Source organism: Macrosteles quadrilineatus, unplaced genomic scaffold (assembly GCF_028750875.1).
Source record: "Macrosteles quadrilineatus isolate MER2022 unplaced genomic scaffold, UCM_ALF_1.0 Scaffold_8__2_contigs__length_117827958, whole genome shotgun sequence".
Lineage (NCBI taxonomy): Eukaryota > Metazoa > Arthropoda > Insecta > Hemiptera > Cicadellidae > Macrosteles > Macrosteles quadrilineatus.
In genome coordinates, this window is record NW_026542601.1 from 9,171,607 (window position 1) to 9,184,845 (window position 13,239).

Sequence of the window (13,239 nt, forward strand, 5' to 3'; positions counted from 1 at the left end):
GGTTTTTAGCCTCTTGGGACCTCAAAACGAAAAAGCAAATAGGTCCCAGGTCCAGGTCTTACCATGAGACCTACGGTAATAGCTTATTCCCTAGATGGGAAATTCGCTAAAATAAGTTATGCTTCATCATATTCCAAATTAAAAACTGCTTACTGATTTCTCACTTCCTGGTAAAAGAAATTGCATTCGATTATTCATCTAAAATTTATAATATTCATTTATTTATTCATAATTTTACCGAGATATGCTTGGATGTACAGGCAGGATGCAAGAGAAAGCCTTGATACTTGGAATTATCCCACTGGAAGTGTATCTACGCCGTGGTCGTCAATGGATTATATTTATTGTTATTCTTCAAGGAATTCTTTTACATTACGTATATATTTTCTTCTCTACCGGATACATTCTTAATTTTTTCTTGATGCCGAATTGATCTTAATTTTTTTTTAAATTTGAGGTAAACCATTGTTTTTTTTTATGAACATGTGGGAACCTTCCAGGTTTCTATTACATTTACAACACACAACAACCGAACAAAGGTACATCGGCATAAAGGCAAGATCAGAAGGATGATGAAATTATTGTCCTTTTAACACCAAACAAAACTGTACAACCTCTATTGCTGTAAAAACTACGTTTCAAGAGTTATTGCAACATTTTTTTATTTTACCCATAAACACAATACTTTCTCCCACCACTTGCCTATAACAAGGGTCACTCCCATGGCAAGCTAAAGGGAGAGAGTATGTATCAAATTACTGATTCCATTTATTACTCAAATATTCCAAAAACAGTACTTATTTTTATTCCACATTTAATTAACATTAGATTTAACGAGTGCTTAGGTTTGCTGCTGCGGGGAGGGTAAATAGTTTTTTTTTTTTAAGCTATACACACAATAGCTATAATGAAAATTTAGCATTTGCACGTTTTAAGGGAAAGAATTTGACATAAACGGTACTGGTATCAGCAATCTGACACTTACTTAACTTTCTCCCCTTTAGCTTGTAAAAAACCCTTATCGGTGGGAGTACCTAACTATGATATTTGCATATTTCATAGGGAAAACCACCATCGTTGCAATAGCTTTTGAGTTGAGATTTTTGCAGCAATCGCGGGAGTTTTACTATTTTGTTTAAAATTTGAAGGTCAATAACATAATAATCAGATTTTCTGTGATTTTATGTGGGGTTTTTATGGGGAAATAACATAAAGTTACAATAGTTTGTTCAGAATACAAAGGTCTATAACATACCTACAAAAATTTTATCAAAATTGTTAATGCTATTTTCGAGGAAATTTGATTTTTCTGTTAATTCATGGGATTGTATGGGAAAAATCACCATTAAAAATCACAAATTTCAAAAAAGATAAAAATACGCCTGGAGATACCATGGATTAGTCTGTTTTGAAAATTTAAAATACTGGTACACATAAAAACAGTGTTTTTCGTATTTAAGAAACAAATTTGGCATCAAAAGAAAGCTTATAATGCCCTTTTTGGAAGCAATACAAATTTTTGTTCTTTATCTCACGGTAGTTTTCATTTAAATAATTGTTTTATTTAAGCATGTCGTAAAAATAGCATTTCAGAAAAGGGACCTCTTGTCGGCCCTATTTTATTTCTCCATAAGATAAGAAAAGGTACCTCTTGCCAGAACCGCAAAATTTGTGATATATTTTGTTCTCCGTGAACTGAACTTTGTTGTCGTTCTCTAAATTTCCACTAGAATGCAGGACAATTAATTTTTTGTACTAAAATCTGTTTAAATAGTGAATATTAGAAATGGGACCTCTTGTCGTTATAGCGAAATAACATTGAGCAACAAGAGGTACCTTTTCTAGGACCGTAAAGTAACTAAGTAACCTATATGATAATTGTTTAGAATTTTTTTTACGTTTTATTATAATGAAAATTAAAAGGCTACTTAAAAATAAAATGTTTACGATTCAACCAAAACTGAAATAAGAAAATTAATTTTTCTCACCATTTTCTATATCTGCACAGGGGGTAAAAATCCGGCCATACATCTACAGTTGGATGCCTAAACGCTAGTTATATGGACAGGGGGTAAAATTCCAGTTTTTTTGCCAATCTAATTTATCACACTCTGTCTATTTTCATTAGACTCTCGAATCCGCGAAAGAGGGCGCTCAGGTTACATCCATAGTGAACTCAGCTTTGCCCAGGGGGTAAATTTTGGTGACCCATAAAACCTAATATTAGGGAATAAAGCTGACATTTTACAGGAATACTTTTACTGAAAACCTTATCAGGCAAATGAAAATTATCTTAGACTGAGGGTTTTCTGAGGCGGGGCAATAATTTTATAATAAAGGTAATATTTTACCACAACTTTACTTTCCATAAACACTTTACTTGCAGCTTAAATACAATAGGAACAATTAAAAAAAAAAAAAAAATAATCAGAAACCAACATTTTATTGAAAAAAGGTAGTACAGTACTGTATTTCAATACATACAACTTTACCCTACCTACAGCTTAAGGTCATTGGAGCTAAAGCCAAACTTTAGGACTAGGTCTTCAATTACGGTAAAGTCTTATGTTAAATCAAAACCCTTTTTGATAACAAATATACCATACTTTAGTTTAATAGCTAACTAACCATTTAGCAGCGAGGATTTGGGAGAGGGATTTTATATAGAAGACAGAATTGAACAGTTTATGCAATGTTAAAAAGCTACATAGTTGATTAAATAGCCTAAATTAAGGAATATGTACAACATCTAACTTAATAGTTAGAAGGCTACTTAAATATTTCATCATACAATACATAAAGACAAATCCTGTACTCTAATACGAGCTATGTCCCTACAGCCCTACAGAAAAAAGGCAGCTGAAAGATTAGCAGTTTCAGCAATCGAGGCGGTTCAAGCAGTGACGAGAGCGGCTCTAAACAGCATTCCGCAAATTGACTTCCATTGGTCTTTTGAGTATTAGGAAAGTATAATGATACCTGAAATAATTTGTTATTTTTCCAACCAGGCCCAATACTTAATGAATTTGACCCTGTAGATTATTTTTTATTTGTTATGAAGAGCGTTGTTATTATTAATTTGAACTCATGACAATAGAAAAACACAAGGTAAAAATTAAAATTAATTGTTTTCATTATATGTTTGTTAAAGCATGGGGTAAAAGAGTGTGTGTTGAATTCAATTTTGCAAATTTAAAAATTCCATAGTTTCTCAATTTAAATTTAAACTTTCTCAATTACTGGCATTTTGTAACCTCACCATCTTAAGAAACCTTAGTTAGCCTATATAAACATTGCAATTTATTTATACAAGTTCTACATGAAATACAATACATAATTAAATGATATAATTACAACTTACATTTATAAACACCAACATACTGTCACTATAACATTACCAAAAGTAAGTGACTCTGATTGTGTCCTCTTCTTCCCAGATTGGGTCATTACTTGTTATAACCTTTGTGAAGGCGCGATTTACATGTGTAGACCCAGGCAAAACTACACCAGTTTTAAAAGAGGAGAATTGATTCAACATCCAAACTTGGGTTGAAGAACTTCCAAGAAAATTAAGCATAACTTGGCTTGAAATTATTTGTACAAGTCCCTTCCCAACAACACGAAAATGATTGACTTCAGAGCCTGTAGTATCTTCCAAAATAGCTCCAGACGGACAGAAAACAGAGCACAAAACAGTTTTATCATCTTGAGGCATCATTTGTCTGGAGTTTGGTCTCTGCCTTGTGAGTTGTTTAAAAGCTTTTGGCATTTTAAACATAAAACGTGAATCATTTATGATATGAATAGTCCCTCTACTAGGTAATATATGTATTATATGTCCAGATCTGTAGTTGTAAACTCTGACATTAGAAACCTCTTCTGGATTTTTAATATCACAGTCTGAAAGAGCCAAAAAATGGTCAGTTATTGCACTGTAGTCGAAGGAATCTTGTTTGCAATCCAATAAAAACCCCCAAAAAACAGGAAAAATTTGCTTGAAGGGTAAGAAACATAGTTGATGTACATTATAAACTCGACATGTCACTGTCACTATTCCAGGAGGATCGGGTGACATTGTATTGGGAAAGAGTACTAGGATATCTTCACATGTTTTGGATCCAGTTTTACATCCCACAATACTCAACCCCCCTTCTGGCAAGCTTGTAGAACAACATTCCTTTCTTAGTTCCACTCCATTTTTCAAATCCCATACATAGAAAGAGTAATTTTCTTTACAAAACCAAAAATAACTAATACACTTTCCTCCAGGAGTAATTATTAGATCAATGTATTCCATTAAACCTAAATCATTGAATAGGTATGTATTGCTGGTCACAAGTTTACATGAATAATCTAAATTAAATTCTACCTGCCATTTATAATTGATAGTGCCTTGGGCTACATCTACCTCAACAATTTTAACAAAACCTCCTCTAGAATAACCCTTTAAAACAATGATTCCATTATTTAAGGCCCTGGGTGTATAATAACATATTTGACCAAACAGTAGTAAATCCTTTTTAGTAGGAGGGTTGGTTTTCAAGTCCCACAGTTCTATTGATGTTTCATAAAACGCCATTATCAAGTCATTAGTGACAAACAGCTCTGGGTAATTTTTATCTTTGTCCATTTTGTGTTCCACAGTTTTACAGTTGCCAGTTCCCCAGTTCTTCCACAGATGTTGTTCCCGCAGGTAAGCTGCTCGCCACTGACTGAGAGGAGCTAGAGAGCAGTGTTGTTCAGGGAGAGAGAACTGCGGCTCTACGACACAAGGCGTTGTCCTCAGATGCTCTTCTAACTCGGAATCACACAGTCCCTTCCATACCTACGGATAATTGTAGTTAAATATTTGTGTAGACAAGGTATAAGCAATGCTAGTTAGCCCGAGTCAGGAACTTGTACTGATTTGACAAATGACAATTCTTTATTGTACATAACATCTGTTAAAGTTATTACAAACGTAATACACAGACAGGTACATTGTCAAGGTTTCTAATAAATAAGTAATTCTAAATATATTTAAAAAATTAAGATTTCCAAGGAAAGAAAATGTTATTTGAATCCAGTAAAATGTCTAATAATCCAATAGAGGTAACATAGGATAGCAGGGTTGAAATAGTTTTACCATAGATCAAACATACTCCCTTAGTAGATTTCTCATCCTTATGGAAGCCTAGTTTCTGTACAGTGCACTGTAGAGGTCGTGTTTTGATAACAATTATTTTGTTTCTTGTTATTTCAGTAATTTAAAACCTCGTTTAACCAAATAATATGATCTAGGCTAACCATAAGCAAAAACTCACACCCTAGTTATATAACCAAACAGTAAAGCTCAATACAAGAAATAATACCCTAAAATAATAGAAACAAAATTTGGTCGACACTAGCACCCAGTGTCACCTTACATGAACTAGACACGAAAAACGAGCTTCAAAATTTACAATGGGATGAGAAGTCAAATCAAATCAAATCAAATCAAATCAATCTTTATTCATAATGTGTACATGAGTCATACAACGGAATAGTGTCATTTCCTTATAGCTAACAGGGCTTATAATACATATTTACAACTGGTTATACTCCTCAATTGAATAAATAGGATTTGATGTAATATAATTTTTTAACTTAATTTTAAATTTATTAACATTATTTTCTTTTTTTATTTCTTTAGGTAAAGTTCTAAAAAACTTTGCTCCTGCATATGATGGTTTTTTGGTGTAGAGTTGCAATCTGTGATGAGTGGGTATGATTTCCGATTTATTTCTGGTATTGTATGGGTGAGTTGGATGGTTTATTAATGGCTTGCTTGAATTCAAAGTTTTGTAAACCATAATTGTATCAAAAATATACTGTCCATAAACTGTAATAATTTGAAGATTTTTGAAATGCTCTCTACAGGATACTTCTTGATGAAGATTTTTAATGATCCGAATTGCTTTTTTTTGTAATTTTTGAATTTTATCAAGATTTTCTTGTTTGGTGGAGCCATAAAGACAGATGCCAAATGATATATGGGAATGTATATAGGAATGGTATATTAGTTTGAGTGTTGATTGACTACATAAATCTGCCATTTTTCTCAAGGCACATAAACCTGAATTAATTTTTGATATGATTTTGTCCACGTGTTCATTCCAATTTAGGTTGCCATCTATTAGTAGACCGAGAAATTTTGTGCTAAAAATTTGTTCAATAGGTTCGGAATCAATCATAACAACAGGTTCTGCTGTGGTTTTTGACTGAGCTGTTTTAAATGATATATAATTTGTTTTTTCAACATTTAGCTGTAAATTATGATTTTTGAAAAATTGAACAATATTTTCTAATTCTAGGAAAGACAAAATTTCAATTTGTTCTATTGTTTTATCTGAGATTTTTAGGTTAGTATCATCGGCGTATAAACATATACTGCTTTTCTCAGGGTTTGATAGTGAAGTTGATATATTTTTTAGATAGCATATGAAAAGAAGGGGCCCTAAAATTGATCCTTGAGGAACTCCGAATCGTACTTTTTTTAATTGTGATTTATGATTTGAAATTCTATTATCAGAACAACTAGTTAATTGGACAAACTGGAATCTATTTTCAAGGTATGAACAAAACCAATCTAATGTAGATTTGACCATCCCCAGAGATTTTAATTTACTAATAAGTAATGTATGATTTACACTATCAAATGCCTTTGACAGATCCATGAATATACCAATGCATGGGTCTCCAGCATCAATTGAGTCAATTATTGATTCTATGAAAGCAATACTTGCAGTAATTACCGATTTTCCACAGCAGAAACCATGCTGAATGTCATCTATTAAGTGGTTCTTAACTAGAAATTCTGTTAATTGAATGTAGACTGCTTTTTAGCGAATTTCCCTATAGGGAAGTAGCTATTACCGTAGGTGGCACGGTAAGACCTAGACCCGGGACCGATTTACTTTTTCATTTTGATGTCCCCAGAGGCCAAAAACACTACTCGTTCAAATTTTTATATATGTATATATATATATATAGACATATATATATATATATACGTCCGTGAACGCGATAACTTGAGTAATTTTTGTCCGATTTTGATGAAATTTGGTTTAAAGGTGTAAAGCGGGATAAACTTGAATGAGTTCGCGAACCAGCATGATCGGACCATGGGAACGGGGCTTTACGGGGGGTTTTATGGGGTAAAAATTGGTTTTTCTCACTTTTGACCCTCAAAACACAAAATTTCCCAATTTCTGTTTAGACCTTTTTAAAGAGCTTAAAAAAACAAATAATTTAGTATATAAAAGTATTTTTGTTCAATTATTAGTAACGGAGAAAATTTAAAAAATTGTAAATTTAAAATTCCCATGTTATTCTTATGGAGAATATTGTCAAATGTTGTAGTTTGCTTGTTTATGAATATATTTCGATCAAACTTGTCAAATTTATTTATTTTGTACTAAGCTATCAATATTTTACTCAAAAACACACTTTATTTGTTTCCTTGTAGCAGCAAACCTAGGTACTCGTTAAACCTAATGTTATTAAAATATAATTTAACTGAAAATCAATTCAGACAAATGGAAATTCGCTTAGTCGGCAGGTTTGCTGCGGCGGGGGTTTTTTTCATAAATTTTAGAAAATGTTGGTAACAAGGATAATGGGCGATAATTTGACGGATTTTTAACATCATTTTTTTTATGGAATGGGATAATTTTTGCAATTTTTAACTTATCCGGGAAGACTCCTGAGACAAATGATGAGTTTATGAGATGACTTAAAATATAGCTGATTTCATTTTTAATGGATTTTAACAAAAATATAGGGATTTCATCATACCCACTCGAACTCTTATTTTTAAGGGAACTGATAATTTCTTCTATTTCTAATACTCCCACCTCTCTTAATCTAAACATTGGTTTCATTTCCCATTTGGCAGAATCTAATATTACATCATTACTATCTGTACAACTGTTTATTTGAGATAAATCAATGTTATTTTTTACCACATTTACAAAGAAATCATTAAATATATTTGATACATCTGTTGGGTTACAGTAATGTTTTCCATTATGAACTAAATTAATATTTTGATTATTTTTATGGATTTTGTTTCCCACTTCCGAATTTATAATATTCCAAACTGTTTTATTTACATTATTTGATTTTTTAATTTTACTGTCAAAATAATCTCTTTTTGCCTTTTTAAAATTTTTTTTGTAATTCAAAGATTTTTGCTTTAACATTTCTGTCAAATTGTTATCTTTTTTACTTCTGCTTTCCCGTGTTAGTTTAACTAGTGTACTCTTTTCTTCTTTAAGTTGTAGGGAAATCCAATTGTTTTTTTGTGTTGTTTTCTTTTTTATTCTTTTCATAAGAAAAGCTGTATTAAAATGGTACATGAAACTGTCTATAAAATTATTGTATTTATCTTTAGCCGGCGAAAGAATTACTTCAGCCCATGACTCATCTGATAGAAATTTTTTAAACAGATTAATGTTTTCTTCACTAAAAACTCTTTGGTCCCGGAAAATAAAATTTTCCCTTACAGATTTCGATTTTGGCAAAGCTATTTCTAAGCATTGACCATCATGGTCAGACAATAAGGTTATTATGCCGTTTATTTTCATGAGGCTGCTTTGAGACTTTGTGACAAGGAAGTTGTCAATTGCTGTTTTTGATATTTTAGAGATCCTAGTGGGAAATTTTACCAAGTACTCCATATTTACCCTTTTTAGCATATTTTTTAACATAGTGTGTTCCTTAGATTTAACAAGCACATCTATATTAATATCTCCTGCAACAATGATACACTTAAACTTATTGTTCAGAAATTCTAAAAGTACAGTTAATCTGTCTAAAAATATTTCAGCTTTTGACTTAGGGGATCTGTAAACTGCTACAACTACTATTTCAAAATTATTAATTAAATATTTACATATACAAAATTCAAACTGTTTTTCTTCTATTAATTTATTTTTCAAAGAGTCAGGAATTGTAACTATTTTTTGTTTCATATCATTGGTAGATAGTAACATTACTCCACCTTTGCGTGACAGCTTCCGAGTAAAATATGACCCTACAGAATAGTATTCTATATTTAAGCGATCAATTTCTTCCTCTTTCATATCATGTTCTGTCAAGATAACAATATGTGCTTTTATTTCATTCAAAGTTATTTGCAAAGCCTCAATTTTGGATTTCAAATGTTCAATATTCTGATGGAATAATTTAACTGTAGACTTATTTTGATAATTACATTTTTGAGGTGGACTTTGAGAGAGGTGGTTTCTAGGTGGTTGATTAGGTGGTCCAGTTATGTAGGATATGTGATAAGGTGGTAGGGTAATCGTAGATGGAATAGTTAAAGGACGTCCGGAGGGGGTGAATGGTGAGGACTCTGAGACAAAAAATGCGTATTACTATGACTTATGGTATCGGAGGACACTGACACACTGTAATGATTTGTACTACAGACGTTACTGATTTCACTAGTGCTCTGCTTTTCACCACTAACACGATCACACATTTTCACTACTTCACTGTAGTCAAGGACTCCAGGGACCGTGTAGGGGCTGGTCGTGGTAGGTGAGACAGGCTGATGTTCGCTCACTGCATCCTCTTCCCGAGTTTTGATGGTTTCTTGACTACAGTTGATGGTTATGTGAGATGACTCATCGAACACCTTCTGTTGATATTGTTCAGAGATGGAGTCTTTCAGTTTGTGTATAAAGTCCTTGTATGAGTAACCATTGAACAGTGTTCTTGTAGAGGATTGGTAGTAGGCTACTACTATGACAGTAGCTTTAGTCTTCCGTTGAAAGTTGACTATGTTGGCAGCAAATTGTTCCAGTGGTACTCCATCCCGCACACAACCCATTGGTGAGCAAATCAGCTTATTAAAGGATCGCCTGGTAAAGTCAGTTGTTAGTTCTTGGAAAGCAGCATTGTATACTTCTGTTTTTGGTTTATCACAGTATTTTGGTTTTGTCACTAAGCCGTAGACAGAGGATCCGTTGGTTTTCTGGTAAACCAAATGTTCATCACAGTAGTCACTCTTGGTAGGCCTGCCAAACCTTTCTCTGAATTTCACAGCAACTCCCGCCGTCATATTCCTTTCACTTGTCAGATCTGCCGATATACAGTGGGAGAAGGCCAGGCTCTCACATTTACTAAAATCATCAAATAGCTGGTTCATGTTGGCCTCAACAACTTTGATCTCTTTAGGGAGCTGATTTGTGTAATTTAGCTTGTTATATTTCATTTCCTTCAGAATTTCTTCACTCAAAACATGTTTACCTTCCCTATTCAGATGTTGTCCATGCATGGTAAAGTGGGTCCTTCTTAAGCGTCTGCAGTCAACTATGTTTATGTCTGTCGTCCTCAAAGTAAAATTTACTCTCCTAATTGTTTTATTTATGATGTGTTGAGGTGGAAGGTCAAATCTGTGAAAAAGTGGAACTACTAAAACATTCGTATGTTTGTTAACTGCTGAAAAGTGGTCAAAAACTTCTGGTATTTTGTCAGTTGGGTCACATTTTTGTTCTAGCATTTTTTCAATACTATTAGACCCAGCAATTAAAACTGTTACATCATTTCCTTTCATTCTTTTTATATTTTCCTCTGCATTTTTCATTACATATTCCAAAGGAGCTCCAGGTGCTGTATTTACATATAGCTTGTATTTTTCTGGCAGACTTGATGATAGAATTTGATTTATTTGTCGACCATGACTATCAGCGAATATACAGATGTTTTTTTCTTCATCATTTATAGTAGTTGTTTCATTATTGCCATTTAGTTCTTGCGATGGTCCTTTTAATGTATTGTTATTTGTTTCCTCAAGTTGTTTAGACTTATTGTTCTTGTGTTTTCTTGTGTGTTCTTGTGTCTTTAGACCTAGTCTACTTGTGTAGGCTAGTCTATGGTTTAACTCAAGGCTCTGGCACAAGGAATATTTTGGGGTATCATTCCTACAAATCACTGAGAAAGGTCATTCCTCATATTTGTGGATGCTATCACTAGTTTTTGTGTGTTGACACTGTTGTCAGTGATTTAATCTTGAGAATGACAACGTTACTTTTCTGCCACTTTATGCTAAATAGTAATATATGAAAATAGTAAATAGTAGTAAATGAATTAGAACGGATGGTGTTTTTAGCCACTGGGGACCTCAAAACAAATAAGTAAATCGGTCCCAGGTCCCGGTCTTACCATGAGATCTACGGTAACAGCTTATTCCCTAGATGGGAAATTCGCTAAAATAAGTTATGCTTCATCATATTCCAAATCAAAAACTGCTTACTGATTTCTCACTTCCTGGTAAAAGAAATTGCATTCGATTATTAATGTAAAATTAATAATTTAGTAACAAAATGCCAATTTTACCGAGATATGCTTGAATTTACAGGCAGGATGCAAGAGAAGGACTTGATACTTGGAATTATCCCACTGGAAGCGTATCAACGTGGTCGTCAATGGATTATATTTATTGTTATTCTTCAAGGAATTCTTTTACATTACGTATATATTGTCTTCTCTACCATATAATTCATAATTTTTTCTTGATGCCGAATTGATCTTCATTTTTTTAAATTTTAGGTAAACCATTGTGCATGTGTGAAACCTTCCAGGTTTCTATTACATTTACAACACACAACAACCGAACAAAGGTACATCGGCATAAAGGCAAGGTCAGAAGGATGATGAAATTATTGTCCATTTAAAATCAAACAAAACTGTACAACCTCCATTGCTGTAAAAACTACGTTTCAAGAGTTATTGCAACATTTTTTTATTTTACCCATAAACACTGTAGCGTAATCAAAAGGTTATTGTAGAAATAATAAAGTGGACTGTATATGGGTTATTAATTTAATTTTGACAACAGAAAATAATGGACTTTTGGTATAAATTTTAACACTGAACTATAGTTATGTTACCACTTTGACGTTATTAAGGTCTTGAAAGAAGATCTGGTCGAATGTTGTCTCTAGTTGAGAAGATATGTTTCATGAATGTCCAAATGTTCTCACGGTACACAGAATTTAGAGTCAAATTAAAAAAGGTTTATTTAATGAACACAAAAGGAAAAGGTAAATTAAATAAGTCAAAATAAAAGGAGAGAGAAATGAATTATGTTACACAAAGAAACGATATTACAAGAGAGAAAAAATTTCACTTGTTGAACCAGAATGTTTACCTTGGAATGTTTACATTTTTAAAATTTTATTATTGTATTGTTGTTGACATGTGGGGATTATTTTAATATGCTCATATGGTCAGCTGGCCTTTACTGAACATACCGGCCTCCATAAAACGATAGTTTTATAACAATGAACACCAAATTGTGTAAAAAACGGAACACTGAAGAATATTCTGAATATTATTTACAGCTATTTACAGGTCTTTCTAAGTTGTATGGCTTAGTTTTGAGGGAGAGGGAACACTTTAACAACTGGTCTAGTAAGGTAACCGTGTTGAGTCTTCAGATCAACAATATGGTGCTTCTTTGGAAGTACTATTGGGTGTTTGACGTTGAATTTCAGCGATAGCTTCTTAAGCCGGCCTCCCACACGAATTATGCCGGAAGCATCCAGAAAAGGGTCTAAACGTTGAAGATTAGAGGTACTGGGTTTGTTTTTGCGAAGTAGAGTCAATTCATTCGTAAAACATGTAGCTTGTACACACTTGATGATCGTACGCTCTGAGTTCTTAAGTTCAGAGACGGTGAGATGCCCATGTCTTCGGTCAGAGTTACGTGTATTGTGGATAAACCGCAAGACATAGCTTGTTACTCTAAGTAGTTTGGACCACGATGAGTACTTGGAGAGAAGATCCCATTCTGGAGGTTGGGTTGAAACTAGGACATTTAGAGGAGTAGTTTTACATTCTTGAGTGTCTTGCAAGTTTATGGGGACGAAGCGATTAGATGGCCAATGATCATCTGAAAGAATTAACCATGGAGGGCCATTCCACCATAGAGGATGATCAATGAGTTGAGCGGGAAGCAAACCACGTGACGCACAATCAGCGGGGTTGTCTGTTAAGGGAACGTAGCGCCAGGAGTGAGAGGGGATCAATTCTTGGACTTGAGCAACTCTGTTGGCAACATACGTTTTAAGTCGATATGAGGGGGTGTGTAACCAAGTGAGGGTTACTGATGAATCACACCACAATGTAGTTTGAGAAAGGTCAATCTTTTCTTTGAAAATTGTACAACAGTAAGTTGTGAGTTTTGCAAGTAAGTGTGCACCACATAGT